Source organism: Cardiocondyla obscurior, linkage group LG06 (genome assembly GCF_019399895.1).
Source record: "Cardiocondyla obscurior isolate alpha-2009 linkage group LG06, Cobs3.1, whole genome shotgun sequence".
NCBI lineage: Eukaryota > Metazoa > Arthropoda > Insecta > Hymenoptera > Formicidae > Cardiocondyla > Cardiocondyla obscurior.
In genome coordinates, this window is record NC_091869.1 from 5,891,527 (window position 1) to 5,903,906 (window position 12,380).

The 12,380-nt window shown below is 43.3% G+C and overlaps 1 protein-coding gene across 2 annotated transcripts in view; it reads right to left on the minus strand.

Moving 5' to 3' along the window:
• The window catches only part of LOC139103218 (large ribosomal subunit protein mL62), a 61,952-nt gene that overhangs the window by 3,943 nt on the left and 45,629 nt on the right, over positions 1 to 12,380 (minus strand). The window contains exon 4 of one of the 2 annotated variants that reach the window (XM_070657695.1): positions 2,427 to 2,539. The gene's annotated coding sequence lies outside the window, so the exon portion shown is untranslated. Of the gene's footprint in view, positions 1 to 2,426; positions 2,543 to 12,380 lie in introns of both variants that reach the window. The other variant, XM_070657694.1, reaches the window with a different exon arrangement.

Below are 12,380 nucleotides of genomic sequence, written 5' to 3' on the forward strand. Positions count from 1 at the left end.
AAGTGTCACATCCTTGGTTGATAAGATCTAGATTGCGAGAGTCATCGTCTGCGACCTGATGCGACGCAACCTAGCCTCGCGGGAATGATTTCGGAATTGAAGATATTCGGGATTGAGATAGCGCATGTAAAAACTACTCCGCGACCTGTTTCTCTTTTTCTCTTCGTCTCTCTTTCTCTCTCGCTATCGTTGGCGCAACGATACTTTCTCTTACAATGACGGAACGCATATATTTATAGAGAACTCGTACGCGGCATGTAAATGTAGAGCCTCGTCGCTGATAAACGTTCTGCGCGGCTATTTGGCATTTCTATGACAAGTTTGCAGAGAGCAAGCTTCGGTTTATACAGAAACAGGACATGAAAAAGATCAGCTTGCAGTGACAGCTCTGCTTTCCGCCTGAGAGACAGTGTCATGATATCGCAAAAAAATAAAATAAAATAAAATAAATAAAATAAAATCCAAAAATACGTACAATTGTGCGAAAAGCTAATTGTCATTTTAAATGAAATCTCAGGCCCACGAGAGCTTGGAAAGTTATTCTAGCGAGAGGCTGGTGCGATTCTTTTCGTGATACCCCGTAAAAAAAAAGTCTTATACATCCCACGTCGCACCAAGTAACACACTGGGTCAGGTCAGGCGCGAGTTCAAATCATGACGAATATTCCCCTCGCGCGCCGTTAAATATTAGTTACGTCCCGGCGACTCCTGCACCTTTGCGCGTCTTCGCCGACTCTTTCGCGTGTCAAGATACACCGCGATCTTTCCCTCCGGACGATTCAGACGTAATCCCGACGTTTCGCATTCAAGGATCCTGATTCTGCTTCCTTGACAAACCGAGAGAACTAAGACAGAATACTGGGAAGCCGCGCGCCTATTCCTCGAAGTCCGAAGTCGGCTTTGCAATTTTTTATTTTTATTTTTTTTAAATATTTTTTTTCAGCGCCGCAATAAATCTTCTCACCTTTACCAGAATTCGAGGACTCGAGGAATACGTCTTCGCGACGGGAAGGTGAAATTTGCACATGTTTGTCTCGCCTCCCGGACTTCGCGAAGTCGGCTCCATCGGGAGGCGACCGTCCCTTCCGCGATGGATACGGCGGCAGAACATCCGGATGCTGTTTTTCTTCTTTAGAATGCGAAGGATAATCGTTACGACCGGAATGTACCCGATAGTATTTGGAGTTTCGACCTGGCCCCCCGAATAACACGTCATCGCTATATATTTGACGCATTGTTCAGAGCTAGATCCTGCCTCGGCGACCACGTATGACGTGGCTGCCAAGGCTGCCGCGTTATAACGTTGTCTGATATACGCGCGTATGCAAAACATTATTTGCGAGAGGCGACTCAAAGGCGATTACGTTAATCTGCAAGGACGTAAAATAACACGATCCGCGAACTTAGAACCGACACTCGGAGACATTCGGCAGCGAGCGGATTTTATAATGAAATCAGAACAAAATTCAAATTTATATTGAGTACAAATTTGGAAAGCTCGCGTGAAATTCGCACAAATTTTATTCCCTCGAAAGACTCATTATTCCGACGTTACAATTACACGCTCCGAGTATTTATTTAACTGCGCACTGCCTTTATATATATTTTATTGTGATTTCTTTTTTTTTATTTTGTTGAAATTAATGTGCAACGACGTTGAGCGAGCTCGCTTTGTGGATAAGTGTCGGAAGATCCTTCCGCGTGACTAATTTCGCTATACTTGGGATAATGCAAAACCGCCGATATCCTTGGATCCTCAGGGATGCCACGACCGTAAGAATTCAGATAAAATTTGTATTTGGCATATACAGAGAAACCTTGATGCGCACCGTTAAAATCGTTTTCCCTTGGATTTCAACAAACGCGTCGAAAAACCGCTGACAAAGTCAGACGGATGCATCGTCATCCAGCATCCGCTTGGCATATTCGTTCGCGCGGAATTCGATAAAGAAGAAATATCGGGGAGTCGCGCGGCGAGAACGAAGAGAAAGGTGCCGCGGGCCGTAAACGCGACGCGAAAGAGACGCGGTAACGAAGAGAGATAATTGAAAGGTCAGGAGATAAGCGGGAATAAGCAGCGAGGAAGCGCGAAGGATGAGAAGAGCAGGGGCGATAACGAGCGGCGTGGATTATGCGAATTAACTCTCGTTCTGCTCGGCGCGTGTGGCAATGCACGAGGTGCCCGGTGGATCGCGAAGCGTATCTCGATAATCATTAGCCGACCGATCCCCGCGGAATGACAAGAACTCCGGGCTCTTTTCTCTTCTCCGGCGCGCTCGCGTCGCTTGCGCAAACGTCAGGTGATCTCCGAGACGCTAAGGCACGCTCGGCGGAACCATGCCGCGAGCAGGGTAGATTAACAGCTTCGCGTCTCTTTCTTAAGGGATGGGTGTTTGATAAACGCGCAGAGTCGGTCCTGTACTTACCTATTCGTTTAAATCGAGCAGAGGTAGATCGACGTCGAGCGAAGAGCCCGTTTCCGAGACGAGGATGCTGCGACGAAAAGTCGGTCCTCAGCTGCTTTCAAGCACTTCCGCGGCTGCTGGAAAAAAGAAGCGAAACAGAAGAGTTATTATTAAAATTATATATATATGTATTTAAAAAAAAATTAATGTACAATAAATTTTTCTTAAGTCTATTCTTTTTCGGAGTTTCAAGTTTTTATTTGAACAGCAACTGGGGAGAGTTCTCCGTAGATGATTTCGCAAGCGGCCGTGTGCCCTTTCGAAGATCTGTCCGCGTGCCGTAAAATCGCGGTGAGATAGCGCGGGGCCCGATTTCGGAGGGAAATACGAGATGCGCGTCCTTGCCGGAACTCAGCCGGTCCTTGACTATCGCAGACCGCTCGCGAGAAAATATTGGCCTCTTTCAAGGCACGACAATCTACAGCTCGCTGGTGACTAAACTTTTCCCAATCCTTGCGACCGATATCCCTCTCACCGCGCCGAGTATGCTAAATCGTCCCGCAATCTCGGAAGATCTATTATCCTGCCGGGGAACTTATCGAGGCAGCCTTCTTCCGCGATCGTCCTCTTCGGTCCCTCAAATCCCGTTAGACCTCGTGAATCGTTAATTAATTTGTTACAACATAGATCGACCGTATTTTTGGCGAAACCAAGCCGGGTGACTCGTCGGGACTTGGCACGTAATTGCAATTAAGTTATTACCGGGATTATTTCCACGCGCATTTACGCGCCACTTTCCCGCGCGGGGTTTCTGCACCCGATGAAAGTAAATTGGACACGGGAGACTAACAGCGAATTGTCGTTCGCGTGTGACATAGCCAGTTAGAGCCGGTTTCCAGCGGTCTCATGACACGGCTCACGTAGACCCCGAGCCGTCGTATAATGAAAATACGAATTCACTTTCCAGCCGAAGGAATCACTTCTCACATCTGCGAGATGAGACGATTCCGTATAGCCGTTCGTAATTGACGAGGTTTGATAACGAAGTAAGTGCTCGTGCCAAACGTGATCGAAACGACGCCAAAAGAAACGAGATGCACCGCTCGCGGAATCGAATTGTACCCCGTTCCGAATTAGCGCGCTAGGAAACGTTGCGCGTGCGGCAATTTATTTTCTCCCGCGCTGACGATTCGCGACGATTAATCAGAGAAGCGCGGAAACAGGAAGGGAAATAACGCTCGCGGTTCGAACGTATTGGATCGACTTTCGCTCGAGGCTCGGAGTAAGCGATGATGATAATGATGATGATAATGACCGGCGATCGTTAGCCTCACGACGCCTCGAATCATTGATCCCGAAAATCCCGAGTACTGAGAAAAAAGGATAATTACTTTTGGATCCAGCCATAGTTTTTTGATATTTCTAATGGCAAATATTATAAGTATGTACAACCGACAGTCCGCAGTCTGTTTAAGTGAGACGGGAAATTTTTACTGCATTCCACATTAAAAATTTACATTACATTATTTATATTTTAATATATTATATTATCTTTATATCGCAAAGTTATGCCTTCAGAAATAATTAATTTTTCTTTCAGCGCAAAAAGATTCGTAATTCGAGAAAATATTCCGAATTTCTCGTGTGACAATCGTCTTTTAAATTCCGCGCGCGTAAAATCTCACGATAACGCAGTCAAATATTCATCGTTCGGAAATTTAATACCTTTTAATAACGCGCGTGTTTTTCGTTATTATTTTATTGAATTCCAATGAAAGTATGAAAGGAAAAAGAAAGAGAATGAGCAACGTCTTTCTGTTTCATTGCAATACTTTCACTGCGGATCCTGGGATTGTCGTCCTCGTGGCTTAACTTGCCGAGCTCGCGACTTCCACTTTTAAAATTAGAATCTTATAAAGAATTACGCTGCGCAAATGTAAGAAGAAAAATATTGTCGATAAGAAGACGCAAAGTAAATAAGAAAGTGCCCTTAACATAAATAAGCGCCGCGTGAAGCGTCGGAGTTCAAAGGTCCAGGTCCAGGAAGTCACGAGCCTCTTTCAAATGCCATTCCTATCCCAAATCTTCCTCCGTGGTTTTTTTTTTCCGACAAAGTTCTTAGATCTCAGCTGACGTAACAGAGCGGCGATAACGTGAAAATCAATCCGAGTATGACCGAGTGAGTGAAAAATTGTAAGTCACACGTGATCAACAACGGTGGTCGTCAGATTCTATAAATCTTAACCTTTGGCTTTTTATTTTTTTTTTTCTTTTTTTTCAATCGCCAACTTTCGAACTCTCGACTCTCAGGACTCGACTCCAAATTTCCCACCTCTCGGCTATCGACTATTTATTGTCTAGCCCCGGCTGCCGCCTCCAACTAATCCGACACTCGATTTCTACAGAGAAATCTCTCTCCCGGAGATTATATGTCTGCGAGTGATTTTTGACTGGCTCCTTTTTCCCAAAGGCCAAGGTCACGACGTGACATCGCACCTCCTTCGTAACACTTGTTCTCGTATGAGGACACGTCCACGATTGCTGTGTCCCCGTTCAGTCGTAGTTTGCACAGTTTTAATTAAGCAAATTGAATCTTGTTGTTTATCTGACTGAAAACGTTAAGAAAGAAAAAGAGAGAGAGAGAGAGAAAGAGAAAAAAAAAAGAGAGAGAGAGAGCGCGAAAAAGGAAGAAGACACTTTGAATTAATCAGCAATGTATAAAAATTGCACATTAAGTAAAAATTCGTGAAAAGACATAAATTAGAAAAAAAAATCTCACCAATTATACAAACACTTAATTATTTAACTCAGTTTTCTAATTTCTTTTTATTTTTTTTTTTTTTAATTTAGCAGACAACATAATTTTATTTGTGATTATAATTTAACATTATTAAATTTTTTTAAAAGCTCTCAATTTTCTTTTAGATTCTACATCATCGCTGATCAATATTAGGTATACTTCCACGTACCGCGAGCGGTTCTGGCGATTGTTCTGTGCGAGATACACGCAAGGTGAGGTGTCAACATTCCTAATTTCGCAATCCTCATAAAAGCGGAAAATATTACGGGGGCAGAATATCCGTCCGACATTCCCGATATCGCGCGGACATCGATCGGTTTCCTTGGACGCGGCACTTATTCGAGCCGGCGCTGCCTTTCTCGTACAGCTCATTACGTTCCGTTCGCCGTCGTTTTCCGAGAATTTTTCTGATCTTCAATTGCGATCCGTTTCCGCGAACGGCGCGAACCGCAACGTAACAATTGACACGTCGTCACGTCGCGTCGACTCCTCTCTTTCAAGTTTCCTAATTCATTTATTTCGAAAAAGCGATTATTTAATCTCGCGGGATAACTCGAGGTGCCAAACGCTCGTCCCTCGGCAAATAGCTTTAATCGAGGACTCGATTTTAAAAGAATTGCAACATTTTTCGCGAATGTCGTTCGCGCGAAACAGAAGTGCATGGTGTCCTTGGAAGCTCGCCTTGCAACCGTAAAAATCGAAGCCTCGAGGGACTGGAAAGAGAACTGGGTTACGAGACCTCGCGAGGAGATCCAGGACATCGGAAACTAATTTTCGAGATCCGTTTTATTAGAAGATACGCGACGAGTAAGACGACTGCGTTCCGCATTAATTTTCGGTGCTTAGCCGCGCTCGTAAATCGTGACTTCCGCGATTATTGCGGCCCGGGCGTCGGTCAGCCGCCGCGAAATTCAACTTCTTCCCCTCCCGGAAGCGCTGAAGGGCTGATTACAGGGGGAGGCTCGCGTAAGAAGGCGCGCGCTCTCGTTATCGTGCCGATCGCGGACATAAATCAGGCGCGCCGAGATGCATAAGTAGCCGCATAAGAAGCCGCAGTCTTCCTTCTCCGAGAACTTCCTTCTCTCTTACCTCCGCGGAGACTTTAACGCGCCGGGCCGAGTGCTCATTTCTTCCTCGACCGGGGCATGTCTTCGCGATTTTGAGCAGACCGCCGTCTCGCGAAATCCCTCTCTCTCCCTCACGCGCGGTGACTGTTCACTCGCTCTCGTATTCTCGCTCTCGCTCGCAGCGGTGACCAACACGGCGGCACCTCTCGCTTTCACTCGCCGCATGGTTGTGCAAAGAGGAGGCTATCACGGCACCCGCGACGGGACTCTCAGTATCCGCCGGAGAGCCGTTGAAGATACGTGTTTCTTCTCGGCGTTATTCGCGCATATCAGTGTGCTCCCGAAAGAAAAAGAGAGAGAGAGAGAGAGAGAGAAAGGAAGAGGAGATAGAGATAGAAAGGTATAAGAGAAAATTGGCTGGAGTCTGTGTGAGCACTCGGGTGATTTTTCGCCGTGGTGCATTCATCCCCCGTGGCCCGCTACGCCGAGACCGAAAAACGTGCTGGACCGCGGCGTGCGCGGGAAAAGGCACGTGACAGCAAGAGCGAAGACGCCGACGAGCGAGGGCCGAAAGGGTGACAGAAATGGTGACAACCGGCTGGCTCAGGTAAGGTCTACGGGATTTACTCTTAATTACGAAGACTGTCCGACTCGTATGCGTGAAATCGAGTCGCCGCGATCGACCGGAATAAGTGAAATTGTTTTTTTTTTCTTTCCTTTTTTTTCCGCGGAAGAAGTTAGGAGTCAAGGAATCACCAACAGGCATTACATGGGAGATGATTAGTATGAGTTAACGCTTGTCACGATAGCGGCTAAGTGTTCCGCAAAAGTAACTTTCTAACAGGCCGACGATACACCTCGTTATTTATCAAATTAGGAAGCTCGCGGAATCTCGGCAGGTAATCTCTCTCGTCCCTCGTTCGTTACCGCGATCGAATAAATTTTGTAATACATTCGTAACAAGCTCTCCCAAAAAAAAAGAGGAAAGAAAAAAATTTGACAAAAAAGAAATCGTCAAGTAATGAAATAAATTTGAATAAATTTCCTCGGTTCACGCGTTAAAAATACCGAGAAGCAAGCGAGAGATAGCGGCCCGCATGTGCACGAAAGTCGAGTAACAAAGCGATAATTCTATTTCATAATTCGCGAGAAACACATCACCTCCGCATCCCGGTTCAATCGATACAATTAATTTTATTACAGTCAAAAGTTTCCTGCTCGTGATTTTTCTTCAATGGAATTTTCTTCGCTTCCTATTATGTTCACTTACGTTCAATGTACGATTGCACGCCGCGAGTGCTCGCTCGATTAATCCTATGATAAACAGTGAAGTCATAAGCTGGCGTTTTCCGTCTCGCTAATGAGGAAATGATTCTCGATTGCTCATCACGAATTATTCCGAGGAAATCATCATTTCTATTATGCAATCCACCGGAACTCGTTCTATTCCATTTATTTCGTTCTGCGCAGCGATCGACGGTTTCGTTCCCGCGGCGAATTTTTTTATTAACATTAATTTTTTTACAACACGAAAAATAAGAAATAAAAAAATTGCAATTTTATTTTCAGCTATTGTTTCGATTTAATATTATAAAAATTTTATATTCCCGTAGCGTTCCACTTTCAGTAATATTTCGGACTCTGTCGAGCGTGGACCGAAAACTTAAGTAGCGCAGGTCTCCAATTAATCAGACGCGCTTGCATGCGTCGTCATTCTCTCGCGTGCAGAGATGATATCTAATACCTAATAAGGCGCCGTGGATTCGCAATTTATTTAAAAGTAAGATCGAGAAGCGAACGTGACGAATTGAACGAAACGGGACGGTGTTTCGACGAGCACTTAGAGAGATTTTCGATGCGCCGTAGCGCCCGGAGGTGTCGAACTTCAAATTTAAACAGTTCACGGCGAAAGCATCGTACACTTTCGGAGACATTTAGAAATCTCTGAATTCCAGAATTAAATACGTTAGGCGGAGAAACGCGCGTGACGTATCCTTTCAAACCTATCGACGCCCTGTGACACAACGTTCGCGGTGATTTTAATGACACTCGGATTTTAATCGAAGATTAACTTGTGTGTCTCTGAAAAGAAAAAAAAAAAAAAAAAATTACAGAGTGACTGCGCGACGCAAGAGAGAATCAGCTTACATTAGAGTAATAACGGCGTTCACAGTCGTAGTAACACGTTTCCCTTGCGCAATACATATTTTTCTTTTTCTTCTTTTTTTTTTATCTGCGCTCGTAAATACACGGTGCACGACAAAAGGAAAATCATCGGGATCCGATGCAATCGGGTAAAAACTGTCGTTAATATTTTTACGTTGCAGTATCATGCAATATTAAGTGCCGTGAAATGGGGTTAGTAGTACCGCGTAATAATTTTATATTAAGTGAGAAAATTCAATGCCGCGAGAATTAATCGAGAAAAAAAAAAAAAAAAAACATAAGCCGGGTATAGGAATTTATCATCCCAGTATTTTCACGCTTTGCAGAGCGAACTGTTCTCGTGATGTAATTTCTACGCGCGCAAGACTCTCGCGTGATAATCCTACGCATCGAATTACGCCTCATCGATACCGTCAGCGGGGGAAAAATGTATCCCCGGCCTCGTTGCGAAAAGCACGAAAGTTATTAACAATACGATTTAAATTACTTAATGCTGATTAGTATTAAATGTCGCGATGTGGCAAACCGTAAAGTTGAGCATAATTAAACCGGGTGAGTTACGGCCCGGCGGTAAATCTTTCAGCCGTGTAATTATAGAATCGACGCTTTTACGCTTCGCTAGCGAGCCCGCGATTATTACTCTCTTTGGCGCCGAAGAAGCACAAAGTGCACCGAAAGGGGAAAAACAAAAGATCGCCCCGCCGCACTTTTTTCCACCCATAATTGAAAGGGGCCGAATACCTTACAATCGACTTATTTTCCATTTTTCGTTCAAACTTTCTCCCAGCGGCTGTAAATGTCGTTATTTAGAATATTTTATGCGACAGGTTAGACACGCGACATTTTATAATTACGCTTTAATTTCGAGAATAAACTTTTACTATTTTTAGCCCGATAAATTAACTAAAAAGCACATTTTTTAAAATAATAAAATCTCGCGGGACGGTTAAAAATAAAAAAAGAAATTTGCATTGTATAATTTGTTCCTCCTTGGGTTTCCTCCTTGAGTCCGGATGAAAGGAGGTTTCCTGCTTGATTGCTTTTTTATTTAATCGCGGACGATTATGCGCGCGTGTTATTACAGGTAGAAAGTTACAGATGCGTTTAGAGTCGCCATTACTTTTGTTCTTATTACCGCAGTTGTAAATATAACCGTTATTTTCGCGGGGAGCATCGCGCGGTGGCTGGTGTAATATTTTATCGCGCAAACATGTATCGTTCGCCGCACCCGAGGCTTGCGTTCCGCTGCGGTGCGGCGTCGTCTCTTTTGCTGCATCGCTGAAATAAATCACGTTCTTTTCGCCACTGTCAGCTTGAAATTCAGAAAAGATATTGTCAATGGATGCGTTAATGTTTTCTCCTGCCGGTGGCCGAAGTATCGTTATGTGCACCAAGAGAGTACGGTGAGTCGCGCATATTTTGCATAGAAGGGGAAGGAGAAAGCATCGTGGAAATTATGAAGCCGTCTAACCCTTTTTGCCGGCAGCTTTTACTTAAAATTATGCGTATCAAATATTATTAATTTATACATGTCCGTTTTTTTTTAATTTGATTTTTAAAAGAACGTCAATAAATATTCGAGCCGTATATGGCGCCTTGAATAAATTTTGATATTGAATAATTAATTGGTTAATTATCAAAAGAATTTAATGTCAAAGAACCCCAAAAAATTTTCGATTTTTAGAATAAATATAAATAATAGCTTTACGTATTTTATTCGCAAATTTTTTTTTTCTTTTTTTTTTGTAGAAGTATAAAAATAGTACTTTCTTAAAGTTTATTAAAAGAAGATCAGGGCGATTATTTATTATCGGCGATTTGTTTCTTAATTGCGTTCTTTAGCGGGATACTTCGGATTCATTAAGAGATTATATTATATGAATGTGCAATGATCTTACGGGTTTAAAAAATTTTTTTTTAATATATATATATACAATTACCGTTTTCCTGCGCGCAGCATCGTGCGAATCATGCACTTTCTCCCTCTTTTGAGACTACCGGCAATGAGTTCTCTCCGGTGCATTATAATCTTGTCCACGTCTCGATATAGAATAAATCTCGCGTAAGAAAAGTTATGCAGAAAGTGAGAGACATTGTCCATATACGTGCGTGCATGTATATGTGACTGATAACATCCGTTTTCTCACCTCGCCCGCCGGATGTGATCGACATGCTGCATTACCGCGGGTAAACAAAACAACGTTCCGGAACGTTTTCCTCGTTAGTTTTATTTCATTAAATCGCGGAGTTTCAATCAAGAGGAAAAAGGACATTGCGCACTCAAGGCGGAAGATTGTTTTGTCACGTAAAATAATTTTTTCTTCACCATTTTTCTTATTAAAAATCAAATTTTATTTTTCAAATAAAATATGTAAATTTATTTGTTACTAGATTTTTTATTATAATTATCTGCATCGATGTCTTTGATTTTAATACAGTCGTTCGTTTAATCAGCGGAAATTCAAGAGAGAGAGAGAGAGAGAGAGAGAGAGAGAGAGAGAGAGAGAGAGAGAGAGAGAGAGAGAGAGAGAGAAGAAATTAAATTAACGGTGACGAGTGCCCGGCCCATTTCGGTAGTTCGACCCGCGAAAAACGCGATCGTAATGATCAGCCTCTAGTTTCGAAGCCTTCGGTCGCGATGCAAGCCGCGTTTACGCAATCGTAGACACCTACGAAGTTCTCGATCAACCGACGAGACGTGTATACCGCGCGCGGTTACTTTCTAAACCACGAGGAAGAGCCGGCGGTTAGAGTCAGGAGAGTGCGAGATTCACTTTTCAGCAACGGGATATCTTTATTTCGTAGAAAGTAAAACGCGCGCTAACGCCAGATATATATATATATATATATATATATATATATATATATATATATATATATATGTTTGCAGACGTGCAGTTTCCGTTACCGGGTCCTCGGGGCCGCCGATTCGGTAATTAGCCGTTATAAATCGCGTCCCCGGGATGAAAGTCCGCGGCGTACGAATTTCGAAAGTTTTTTTTCCCCCCTCGCTGTCCGCGCCGGCCGCGCGGATGCTCCCGTAGCCGTAAGGCGCGGACGTACCTTATTAATTACCGGATGAGGCATTGTGCGCCGTCCGCGAGATAGAAGCCCGTGAGCAATCGCAAACACTCGTGTTCAATTGCCTCCTTAATGATGGAATCCGTCCTTCGAAGGGGCACAGTTTCCTTTTTCGGATTTCCATTTGCAGAAATACGCGGCGAGATGTAAGCTGCACACGAAATGCAACGCAGCTCAAAGGTCCCTCCCTCCGAGTATTTATTTTTAAATTTATATTTGTCATTTTGGGAATGTTTTAATCAGTTAATCCTTTTTTTCTATTTTTGCGACGTTATTTTTTATTTTATTTTTTTTCGCGAGCAAGCTCGAAGTATGCAAAATGGAAAAGGTGCTTTATTAGCGCCGCCTGCGAGTATCGTACAGGTGCAAGGTCAGTGATACCTTTCCGTTGCACTAACCTATCACGATCCAGGGTAAAAAGCATTTATCTGGCATAACGCCGCGCGAATCATAGGTCAATCCTTCTAGCAGAGCGCGCTGACACACAAACCAGTATTAGAAAAATTTCACAACGCGCGCGTAACAATTTTTATTCAATCTTATCACGTTGAAATCGATTATACGAAATCATGAATTAACAACGAGATCGTAATCAACTTGACTGTCACTCGTGAACATCCAAGTATTAATCTCATTTAGAAGTACGCGAGCGTAATTAGAAATGTTCATTACATAGTCGATAATTAACAGGCAACGGAAGGTGGCTATTAATTACTACTTAAAGGAATAATTGCATAATTAATTCTTATCCGATTACGACTTTTCAAAATTATTTGTAATATCGGTTGTAGCACAAATTATTCCGCCCGTGTGCAAGTCGCGCGTATTTTTTCTTTTTTTTTTTTTTTTTTTACCGCGCGG